Source organism: Macaca thibetana, chromosome 1 (assembly GCF_024542745.1).
Source record: "Macaca thibetana thibetana isolate TM-01 chromosome 1, ASM2454274v1, whole genome shotgun sequence".
In the NCBI taxonomy this organism is placed as follows: Eukaryota; Metazoa; Chordata; class Mammalia; order Primates; family Cercopithecidae; genus Macaca; species Macaca thibetana.
In genome coordinates, this window is record NC_065578.1 from 191,803,976 (window position 1) to 191,815,765 (window position 11,790).

General features: G+C 42.1%; 1 pseudogene; it reads right to left on the reverse strand.

Annotated features, from left to right (window-relative positions):
• Positions 1-257: 257 nt before the first annotated feature.
• LOC126957354 (ganglioside GM2 activator-like) lies at positions 258-3,880 on the reverse strand (annotated as a pseudogene).
• Between the last annotated feature and the right edge of the window lie 7,910 nt (positions 3,881-11,790).

Genomic DNA, 11,790 nt, shown 5'->3' on the forward strand with positions numbered 1-11,790 from the left:
AGCTTGCAGTGAGCTGAGATCCGGCCACTGTACTCCAGCCTGGGTGACAGAGCGAGACTCCGTCTCAAAAAAAAAAAAAAAAAAAAAAAAAAAAAAAAAAGAATGTCAGGGTTTTTAAAAAATGGGCTAGTGATGGGGGGGAGGGAGTTGTCTTATCTCCATAGGGCCTGAAGAACCGGTTAGGACCAGGCATGCCACCTGCATAGAGCAGAGTTTCTAATAGCCCCACCCCATTCTTTGATTGTGCAGGCAGGCTCTTAGTTTGTGCTGCTCTGCTGCTGCTTATCTGCGTGTGCTAAAAGGGGAGGGAGAGTTTCTATGCCCATTCCCAGGCACCTTCTTGCAGCTGCAGACATCCCCCACCCAGTGCATGCTTCCAGCTTCTCTATCTTAGGCTAAAGAAAGGGAAAGGAATGTGCTTATTAAGGTGCACTGTTTTTACTGGGGCCCATTGTACGTTTGTGAAGTTTGGTGACCACCAGGAAGCTTCCCACTCTGTGTCCAGATTGCTTATCTGTGTTTTACAGCCTGATCTTCCAGGCTGCTCTTTGTTACAAGAGAAGTGATTTCTTTGAACTGCATGAGGTTAGAAAAAAAAAAAAAAAAAAGAAAGGGAGCAATTTCTGAGCTGCTTTTTGTTAGAAAGTTTTCTGCTGGGAAGTCTCTTCATCCTATCGTCTGTCTATCTATCTATCTATCTATCTATCTATCTATCTATCTATCTATCTATCATCTATCTATCTATCTATCTGTCTATCTGTCTATCTGATTTCTTTCTATCTCCTGTATCACTATTATAGTGATGACATACAACAAACGATGAATTGCTGTTTGTTAAATTAATCAATGTTATATAGGCTGGTTGTATTATCAATCCCCAGGCATTAGAAAAAAGCCTGAGTTCCCCAAAACTTCATTTACTACATATACCAGCAATTATCCTGCCAAACTTAAGAAAAAAACACTGTTTTTTACTCTAAGGGATACCATTATGTAAGATGACCAGCCCTGGGAAAATCACTATGATTGGTCATCCTACACTCATGGTAATAGCACACAAGCCTTTACAATTTTATCGTCACCCCATGGAGCTTTTATGTCTGCACTTGTATATTTTTAAAGGAGTTCAAAATCAGACTTTGTGCCTCTGCACATACTTAAAATTTTTTTCTTCTTAAAATTATATTTTTAAGTTCACATGATATATATGACAGATTAAATTACAGTAATCCTTGACTCCCCCAATTTCTTCTTCTACATAATTAATTACTATTTTTAGTTTGCATATATCCTTGGGGTCTTTATTTATCCATTTATATACATGTTTATACAAATAAACTGATGAAAATACACAGTATTATTTTAGGAGTGCTTATTTTAAAAATATATTATGCAAATTGTTTTTTACTTAAAAATTCGCTATAGTTCATTTTAATGAGAACTCTATAGCATTTATCACATATAATTAAATATAACTAAATATAAAAGACAATCCAGCCTGGGCAACATGGCAAAACTCTGTCTCTACAAAAATTACAAAAGTTAGCTGGACTTGGTGGTGTGTGCCTGTTGTGCCAGCTACACAGGAGGCTGAGGTGGGAGGATAGCTTGAGGCTGGAAGGTTGAGGCTGCATTGAGCTGTAATCACACCATTGCACTCCAGCCTGGGTGACAGAGTGAGGCCCTGTCTGAAAAAAAAAAAAAAAAAAAAAAAAAACGAACAGTAGTTTTTGTATCAATCTAGTTATTCCTAAGGAGTTAATAATAACTCTCTCTCTCTCTCTTTTTTTTCTCCCTGAGACAGAGTCCCACTCTGTTGTCCAGGATGGAGTACAGTGGCACGATCTTGGCTCACTGCAACCTCCTCCCCTGGGGTTCAAGTGATTCTGGTGCCTCCCCGAGTAGCTGGGACTTCAGGCACATGCCTGGCTAATTTTTGTATTTTTAGTAGAGAGGGGGTTTCACCATGTTGGTCAGGCTGGTCTCAAACTCCTGGGCTCAAGTGACCTGCTCACCTCAGCCTCCGAAAGTGCTGGGATTACAGGTGTGAGCCACCACACCTGCCTTTTTCTTTTCTTTTTTTTTCTTTTTGCAAGTTAAAAATATTTATTGCTATTCTAGGCTTCAAATGAGCCCCATAACTCTGGTCCGACATGTGGTTCAGAAGTTGTCATGGCATAACAGGGTGGTGGACGAATCCAGGCAGCCTGACCTTGAGTCCACCTTATCTTCCTTGGACCCCTGCTCCACAAAGCAGCTGTTGGTGGGGCCAGCTCTTTCTCATCTGCCTCATTCACCCTGCAGAACTCCAAGACTGGGGCAGGCAGCCTCCTAATCCCCACAGCTCACATATGAGAGGCTGCCCATACCTCTCTTAGAACTGGAAGAGCCTTCTCCTTAAGATCAGACACGATGGATTTGGCCCTGTGGAGAGAGAAGTGGTGCCACAGGAGTTGTTTTAAGAGGAGAAGGCATGCACCGTCTTAGATCAGAGGTTGCAATATGGCCACCCACAAGCTGACTTTCCCCACTCACATGTCTGCTCGGCCCCTTTGGGCTGCACAGTATTTAAGAAAAATAATTGCTGGGCACGATGGCTCATGCCAGTAATCTCAGCACTTTGGGAGGCTGAGGCGGGCGGATCATGATGTCAAGAGATTGCGACCATCCTCACCAACATGGTGAAACCCTGTCTCTACTAAAAATACAAAAATTAGCTGGGCGTGGTGGTGTGTACCTGTAGTCCCAGCTACTCAGGAGGCTGAGGTAGGAGAAGCGCTTAAATCTGGGAGGTGGAGGTTGCCATGGGCTGGGATCGTGCCATTGCATTCCAGCCTGGGTGACAGGGCGAGACTCTGTCTCCAAAAAAAAAAAAAAAAAGAAAAACCAAACTGTCCAACTCATCCTCCCTTAGGTCAGGGCTGCTTGTCCCAGCCTAAAATGTAAGTGGCACAAAATGGTTTTCAGTGAGGGTAGCTGACTCATTGCAGAAAGGGGCTTGAAGAGGGGCAGAGAGTCAAAATTTGGCCTTGGCACACATGAGACAAAGGAAAAGGAACCTTCCTCACATCCCTTCATTCTGCTGTGGCTAATGCCATGTTATATTCCCTTTAGAGAGACAGCAATTTTTTTTTTTTTTTTTTTTTTGAGAGGGAGTCTCGCTCTGTTGCCCAGGCTGGAGTGCAGTGGCGCAGTCTTGGCTCACTGCAAGCTCCGCCTCCTGGGTTGAGGCCATTCTCCTGCCTCAGCCTTCCAAGTAGCTGGGACTACAGGCGCCCGCCACTGGTTTCACCTTGTTAGCCAGGATGGGAGAGACAGCAATCTTGATGCAGCTCAGATGCTTTCCTCCACTGCTCAGGATGCTCTCAATGCGGTAGTTTCTGGTGCTGAGCCAGCTGGGCAGCTCCAGGTCAGGCACAGTGAACTCACTCATGGTGAGTAGGTGCCTTCTTTGAAGGGACAGTAGCAAAGAAGCCCATAGGTATGCAGGGGCTCTGGGCAGGGCTCCCCAGGAGGAATTAAAGTATCAAGCACATCACAGAAGTTTTCATAGGCACAGCTGCCAATCTGTTCCATGCATGAGATCTTGACCCAGAAGCCAGCCACTTCCTTCCCTACAGTTAATTCCACCTTCAGAGGATATTTGAGGGGGACACTGGTCTTGCCCTCAGCACTGACGATCACGTTCCCAGGAATGAAAAAAAAACTGGTCGGCTTCCAGAGACAGGCTTCTGATCACCACAGGATCCTTCCCTTTGTCTCAGCTATCCCAGGGAAAGCTACTGATCTGGTTCAGGTGGACGTGGGCAGGGGCTGCTAGGCCTGCCAGAAGCAAGCCCAGGACAATCAGGAGCGGAGCCTCCATCAGGGATTGCACTGTGAAGGGTGAGTCCGCATGGAGTTAACCACCCACATTTTCAATCCTTTAAGTTACAAATCTCAATAAACAAAGTACTGGGAAAAAATTATTCTGGCTTGTGTTGTGATTCTATCTCTTAGCCTGGTGAAAGAGAGACAAAGAGAGCGAGAAGAAAGGAAAAGGGAAACAGAGAAAGGGAATAGTGTGATGGGGTGGGATGACAAGAGAACCTCGATTTATGGTTTCGTCAAGACTGCACACAATGGAGAAGGTCTTTTCTGTAAAAGAAATTAGGAGTGTTGTCACAAACAGGGGAAATACACTAGGCAGTCAAAAATTCCAACTGTCACAGCAGATATTCTATGCTTTTAAGCAAAACTTTTTCAGATGTCAAAATAGTCAGCATATGCATAATTCATGTAATTATGATTGTTTTCCTAAAAGGGAGAAGTCACTTTTCTTGGTAGAAAGATGCTTATATATTCATTGCCCCAAGTGGGCCATTTATCTATTCAACATTTATTGAATATTGATCAATATTTATTGAACATTGATCATGTTTCAGTTACTGTTTTAGGTGTGGTGATAGTGGTGAACAGGATATAAACATTGCCGTCATAGAGATCACATTCTAGCGGGTCAAATAGGTGATTTAAAAAAAAGTAGACAGACTCACATGAAGATTTCAAGTAATAAATCAAGGTAAAAGGAATGGGGGTATTTTGCTTATGGTGAATGTTCTTTAAAGAGTAAAACTTTTGTATATGAGAATGAGGGGCAAGGATATTTATACCATCTCGGGGCATTGTGATATGTTGAATGTGGAAAAAAAAATTACACGTGAAGAGGACCCAGGTGTAGCAGTGTACTCAGAGGGATTATTGAGGAGCACACAGAGTAGGAAACACTCAGAGAAGTGTTTGAGGATAGAGGGGTTTTTTTTTTTTTTTTTTTTTTTTTTTTTGAGACGGAGTCTCACTCTGTAGCCCAGGCTGGAGTGCAGTGGCCGGATCTCAGCTCACTGCAAGCTCCGCCTCCCGGGTTTACGCCATTCTCCTGCCTCAGCCTCCCCAGTAGCTGGGACTACAGGCGCCCGCCACCTCTCCCGGCTAGTTTTTTGTATTTTTTAGTGGAGACTGGGCTTCACCATGTTAGCCAGGATGGTCTTGATCTCCTGACCTCGTGATCCGCCCGTCTCGGCCTCCCAAAGTGCTGGGATTACAGGCTTGAGCCACCGCGCCCGGCCCATATAGAGGGGGTTTTGTTGATGACATCTGTGAGTTCCATAGGGCATAGTAGAGATATTTGTGTGGCTCAGGAAGGACAGAAGATTGGACCAGTCAGGTATGTACAGTGTTCTGTGGGGAGAAAAATCTAGTGATGACCCTAAATTTTGGGACTTGGACTTTTGTGGATGACTGAGGTAAATAGGAAGACAAGGCATGATGGCATTAGCTCCTTAGAAGGTGGGAAGTCAGTTCATTTATAGCCTCTTTTTCTGGCTTGGACTCTTGGGTGGTTTCTAGTGGTAAAGACGTGGGAGGAACAATCTCTCCAGGGGCTCCAAGCAAACAATCCCTGTTCTTCAGACTCCTCCTGATGTTCTTTATAGCACACGGTATCTTGATGCCTTACCATGCTGGTCACCCTCTACTGATTGCATTCAGTCAATCAGTGTCATTGTTAGAAAGTGTCTTTTAGAACAGATTATGATATTCTGAATGTGGGCTGGAAAGTATAGAGTGCCCTGAACTTAGTACCTCTTTTGACTTAAATACTATTCTTACATTCATCCACCTGTTTGTGTTTCTCAGTTCATGGTGAGATAATTATTCTGGGACTTTTTTTTCCCCCTCAGGAACTGCCATTGTGCTAATTCTTCCTATTATCCTGTAGCTGTAGAATTATACAGTTCTTGAACACAATCAGTCTGACATATTCAATCTAGCACATTTTATAGATGGGAAACAGAGTTCCAGTTAGAGTAAGTGATGAGTGTGATTTGATGTTTTGAATCAAATACTTGGCTGGTTTAGAAAAACACAAGATTAATGAAATCACTTGCAACTAGTTTCAGTTTAGGAAAGTGAATCCAAACTTCTTCCTCTTTGGTAACTGTGGGCTACTCTAAAGAACAAAGGGACATTCTCCTGGTGGTGGTTGGATTTACCCTTGCATAGTGGGATTTGCCTACAGTCTTGATAGCTCAGATATCTGACCTGGAATTGGGGCAACTTGTCTAGTCACTTTATAGGAGCTGATTTACCTTGGGATTTTTGCTTTCTTTCTTTCTTTTTCTTTTTCTTGTTTTCTTTCTTTTTCTTTTTCTTTTTTTTTTTTTTTTTTTTTTTGAGACAGAGTCTCACTCTTTCTCCCAGGCTGGAGTGCAATGGTGTGATCTTGGCTCACTGCAACTTTTGCCTCCCTGGTTCAAGCAATTCTCCTGCCTCAGACTCCCAAGTAGCTGGGACTATAGGTGTGCACCACCACGCCTGGCTAACTTTTTTGTATTTTTAGTAGAGATGGAGTTTCACCATGCTGGCGAGGCTGGTCTTGAACTCCTGACCTCAAATGATCCACCTGCCTTGAACTCCCAAAGTACTGGGATTACAGGTGTGAGCAACTGTGCCCAGCTGGAGTCATTTAACTTCTTTAAGCCTCCGTTTTCTCACCTATAAAAGGGGAACAGTGGGCCGGGCAGGGTGGCTCATGCCTGTAATCCCAGTACTTTGGGAGGCCGAGGTGGGTTGATCACCTGAGTTCAGGAGTTCAAGACCAGCCTGGCCAACATGGTGAAACCTTGTCTCTACTAAAAATACAAAAAAAATTAGCTGGGTGTGGTGATGGACACCTGTAATCTCAGTTACTTGGGAGGCTGAGGCAGGAGAATTGCTGCAACCCAGGACACAGAGGTTGCAGTGAGCCGAGATCTCACCATTGCACTCCAGCCGGGGTGACAACAGCAACATTCTGTCTCCAAAAAAAAAAAAAAAGGATGGGGGAGGTCGGTGGGCAGGTAGAGTGATACTTGTGTAATAGGGCTATTGTAAATATTAGTGAATGAATGTATAACATTTAGGATGCTGACTGGTAGACACAAAGTAATTGCTCAAGAAATGGTAACTATTTTTATTTTATAGATTTTAAAAAGACAAATTGCTTTGTTTTGAATTAGAACACTAGGAGATGGACTCAAAATCCTAGCTTTTATTTTCTTAGGAATATAACAATAGGAGGAAACAAATGAGGATCTCAACCCTAAGCATTTTTCTGGCTGAGTTTGAGAACACACTCTCACATAGCATGGTCCCAATAAACAAAGTGTCTGGTGGAAACTTCCTATTTCTAGGATATTCAAGGCATGTGAAATAATGGTTTCTAATTTGTAGCACTTGCTTGTATTTTAACTCCATTAGGATGGTCCCATCTGGTGGGACTTAAAGTGTGGTCTACTTTATTTTTTAAAGGTCAATTCTCCATTCCCTACAGATTATACACCTTTAATTCACTAGTTATTACATCTAAAATGCTAGCCAGTATGTTTCCTCCTGGGCAAATTCCAGCTGGGGTATCTCAGGTAAATAGTTTACAGGACAAGCAGGAGAGATTTAGGCACTGCTCTCCCATTATTGACCATGGTCTTACTCGTTTATGACCTTGTGACAAAATCTCTTAGAAGCAACATAAAATTCTTTGCAGCTTTTATCGATCTTTCCTTGACATTTATTTTTGTGGTCAGGAATCTATTCTGAAAGTAGCTGTTTAGCTACATATAGCCCTCAGAGCTACTGAAGCTCATGTAAAGCCTGTATCTTAATAGCATCATGAAAATCTAGGTCAGTAGATATTTAACTTAGCTGAAAATAAAATGTTATGTAATGTAGTCTACACTCTCATATTAAAGCAGCTGCTCCATAATAACTTGGCATCATATCTCTCTGAACAAAGTGCATGGCCCCCTGCTAAAAAAGACCAGCACACATATGCTGATACCATGTTTTATTATCAGGAACTATTGTCTAATTACTGTACTCTCTTATTGTAAAAAAAGAATGTTGAGTTCAGGTGCAGTGGCTCACACCTGTAATCCCAACACTTTGGGAGGCTGAGGTGGGAGGACTGCTTGAGCCCAGGAGTTCGAGGCTAGCCTGGGCAACATGGCAAGACCCTTGTCTCTACAAAAAATACAAAAATTAGCCAAGTGAGCTGGTGCACACCTATAGTCTCAGCTACTCAGAAGGCTGAGGTGGAAGGATTGCTTGAGCCTAGGTTGAGGCTGCAGTGAGCCATGATCGTTACATTGCACTCCAGTCAGGGCAACATAATGAGACCCTGTCTCAACAACAACAACAACAACAACAACAAAAAAACAATGTCTTAGATGAGCTTTGAAGAATTAAGAGTGGTGGCTCAGGCCTGTAACCCTGGCACCCTGGGAGCACAGGAGGATTGCCTGAGCCCGGGAGTTCAAGATCAGCCTGGGCAACATAGTGACACCTTGTCTCTGCAAAAAACAAATTTAAAAATTAGCCTGGACATGTTGGCTTGCATCTGTAGTTCCAGCTACTCAGGAGGCCGAGGTGGGAGCATTGCTTGAGGCCGGGAGTTTGAGACCAGCCTGGGCGAGACAGCAAGACCCTGTCACAACAAAAAATTTAAAAATGAAAGAATTCAGTAATGTGTGTGTATTTATGGAAAGTTAATATATTAAAGTTGGCATTTCCAATCAATGGGGGAATAATGAATTGTTCAACAAATGCTATTGAGAAAGTAAATTACTATTTAAAGAAAAGAAATTTCATTCCTATCTTATAGCATACATAATATAAATTCCAAATTACTTAGAGGTTAATGCATAAGAGGTTAATGCATTTTGTTTCATACTAGATGAAACAAAACAAAGCTTATCTTGGTAATTTTCTTTTTTTTTTTTTTTTGAGACGGAGTCTTCCTCTGTCGCCCAGGCTGGAGTGCAGTGGCGCGATCTCAGCTCACTGCAAGCTCCGCCTCCCGGGTTCACGCCATTCTCCTGCCTCAGCCTCCTGAGTAGCTGGGACTACAGGTGCCTGCCACCGCTCCCGGCTAATTTTTTGTATTTTTAGTAGAGATGGGGTTTCACCATGGTCTCGATCTCCTGACCTTGTGATCCTCCCGCCTCAGCCTCCCAAAGTGCTGGGATTACAGGCATGAGCCACCGCGCCCAACCTTATCTTGGTAATTTTCAAAAGGTGAAGACACCTGCAAGGCACCAAACCCAGAAGCTGCAAAGAAATAGATGAACAGATGTGCTGTAATAAAACTCAAAGTGTTTTCATGATGAAAGTTACCATAAACAAAATAAGAGACAATCTGGGAGAAAATTCATGCAACATAGATAACAGACAAAAATTAATATTTACAAAGCATAAAGAGCTCCTGTAATCATCAATAATAACAATAAAAAAGCCGAAAAATAAGAATTGTGGAACTACAAAGGATGACATCAAAACGGTTCATCTACTTAAAAAGTTGCTCAACCCCCAAATCAGGGAAATGTGAATCAAAATAGGATTCTGTTTTTCACATTTATTTTTAAGTTATAGAATAAGAGATGAAAATTATATAAAAGAGCTAATAAAAAAGACGTGGATTTAGTGGGGATGTGAAAAAAGGGGCACTGAAAAGAGAAGGAGTATAAATTGTTGTAGCCATTTTGGAGTATAATTTTGTAGTATCTTTCAAAATTTTATCTATTGCCTCAGCAATCCTGCTTCTAGGAATCTAGCCTATAGAATTATTTGGAGACTGGGCATGGTGGCTCATGACTATAATCCCAGCACTTTGGGAAACCAAGGTGGGTGGATTACCTAAGTCAGGAGTTTGAGATCAGCCTGGCCAACATGACGAAACCCCATCTCTACTAAAAATACAAAATTAGCTGGATGTGGTGGCGATCTCCTGTATTTCCAGCTACTCAGGAGGCTGAGGCATAAGAATTGCTTGAACACGAGTGGCGGAGGCTACAGTGAGCTGCGATTGTGCCACTGCACTTCAGCCTGGGTGACATAGTGAGACGGTGTCTCAAAAAAAAAAAAAAAAAAAAAAAAAGAATTATGTGTGCACGTTGGTTTTTGTTTGTTTGTCTCTGAGCATTAGATCCTTATTTCCATTTCCAGCTCGTCACTGGATAGCTCCATTTGGATGTTGCACAAAGATCTTAAAACTACATGCCCTCATTTTTCTTGTTTTTAAACTGAACTCTGAACCTTCTGAGTCTCAAATCTGATTTTCATGCCATCTCCCTTATATCAGAAAATGATGTCTCTTCAATCTATTTTCATGCCAGTAAACCAGGAGTATCTTTGAGACCTCTTTTGCATCACATGCCCAATTCATCATTAAGTCCTGTGGATTCCACCTTCAAAATATGTCTGTAATTTGTCAGTTGTTCTCCTCCTTCACTTGCCCACCTTTTTAATTTTAATTTTTAATTTTTTTTTGAGATGTGGTCTCACTCTCACCCAGGCTGGAATGCAGTGGTGCAATCACAGCTCACTATAATCTCCACCTCCTGGGCTCGAGCAATCCTCCCACCTCAGTCTCCTAGTAGCTGGGACCATAGGCACATGCCACCCGCCTGGCTAATTTTTGTATTATTTGTAGAGACGGGGTTTTGCCTTGTTGCCCATGCTGGTCTCAAACTCCTGGACTCAAGAGATCCACCTGCCTTGGCCTCCAAAAGTGTTGGGATTACAGGTGTGAGCCACTGCACCTGGCCTTTACTTCCCCCATTTTTAAACCAACATATTTTGCCTGTACTAAAGCAGTAGCTTTATAACTTGCATAACCTGCAAACTCATTTCTCCATCTATTCAAATTCCTAAACAGCAAGAAAATAAACAGGCGAGCCATAGACTAGGAGGATATATTTGTAATCAGGTATCTGATAAAAGAGTAATATCCAGAATAGATAAAGAACTCTTATAACTCAAAATAAGACAAAAATCCCAATCTATAAAATGGCCAAAATATTTGAATAGACACTTCACCAAAGACTATATACATCTGGCAAATGGACACATGAAACGAAAAGATGTTCAATGTTTTTGCTGATTAGGGAAATGTAAACTAAAACCACAGAGGGATACCACCACACACAAACTAGAATGAGTAAAATAAAAAAGACACAATAAAAAGTGCTGGTAAAGATGTAGAAAAATGGAAAGCCCTATACATTTCTAATGGAAATGCAAAATGGTGCAACCACTTGGGAAAACAGTTCAGCAAGTTCTTAAAAAGTTAAGCAGGAACTTATCATAGGACCTAGAAATTCCACTATTAGGAACCTAGCCAAGAGAAAGAAAGCATATATCCACACAAATACTTGTAGATGAAGTTCACAGTGGTCTTTTGTAATAGCCAGCAATCCAAATGTCCATCCACTGGTGAATGGATAAACAACATGTGTTATATGCATACCACCAGATGCTACTCAGCAATAAAAAGAAACAAACTGTTGATACACACAGTGTAATTGTAATAGGTTCACTGCCCCATGCACACAGCAAGTCAATGCACTGAGACACCAGGTTGCAGCAGAGAAAGAGTTTTAATCATAAGGCTGCTGAACAAGGAGATGGGAGGAAACCTCAAATCCATCTTTTTGAGGAGCTTGGGGGTAGGGTTTTTAAGGGTTTCACGGTGGGCTGAAGTGTGGAGACTGTTGATTGGTCAGAGTGCAGGGTGAAGTCATGGGGGCAGGAGATGAAGAAAGTATTCTCATGCTGACTTGGTTCCTCCTTGGGGTCTTTAATCTGGTTGCTGTCAGCTGTTCCACTGGAATTCAGGATCTGCTTAAGCATTTATTAAACAAAAGCCTAATGATCCTAATATCAGAAATCCTATCTATAGGAACAACTGGGATGCAAATGGTCAGTTTCTAGTGTCATGTG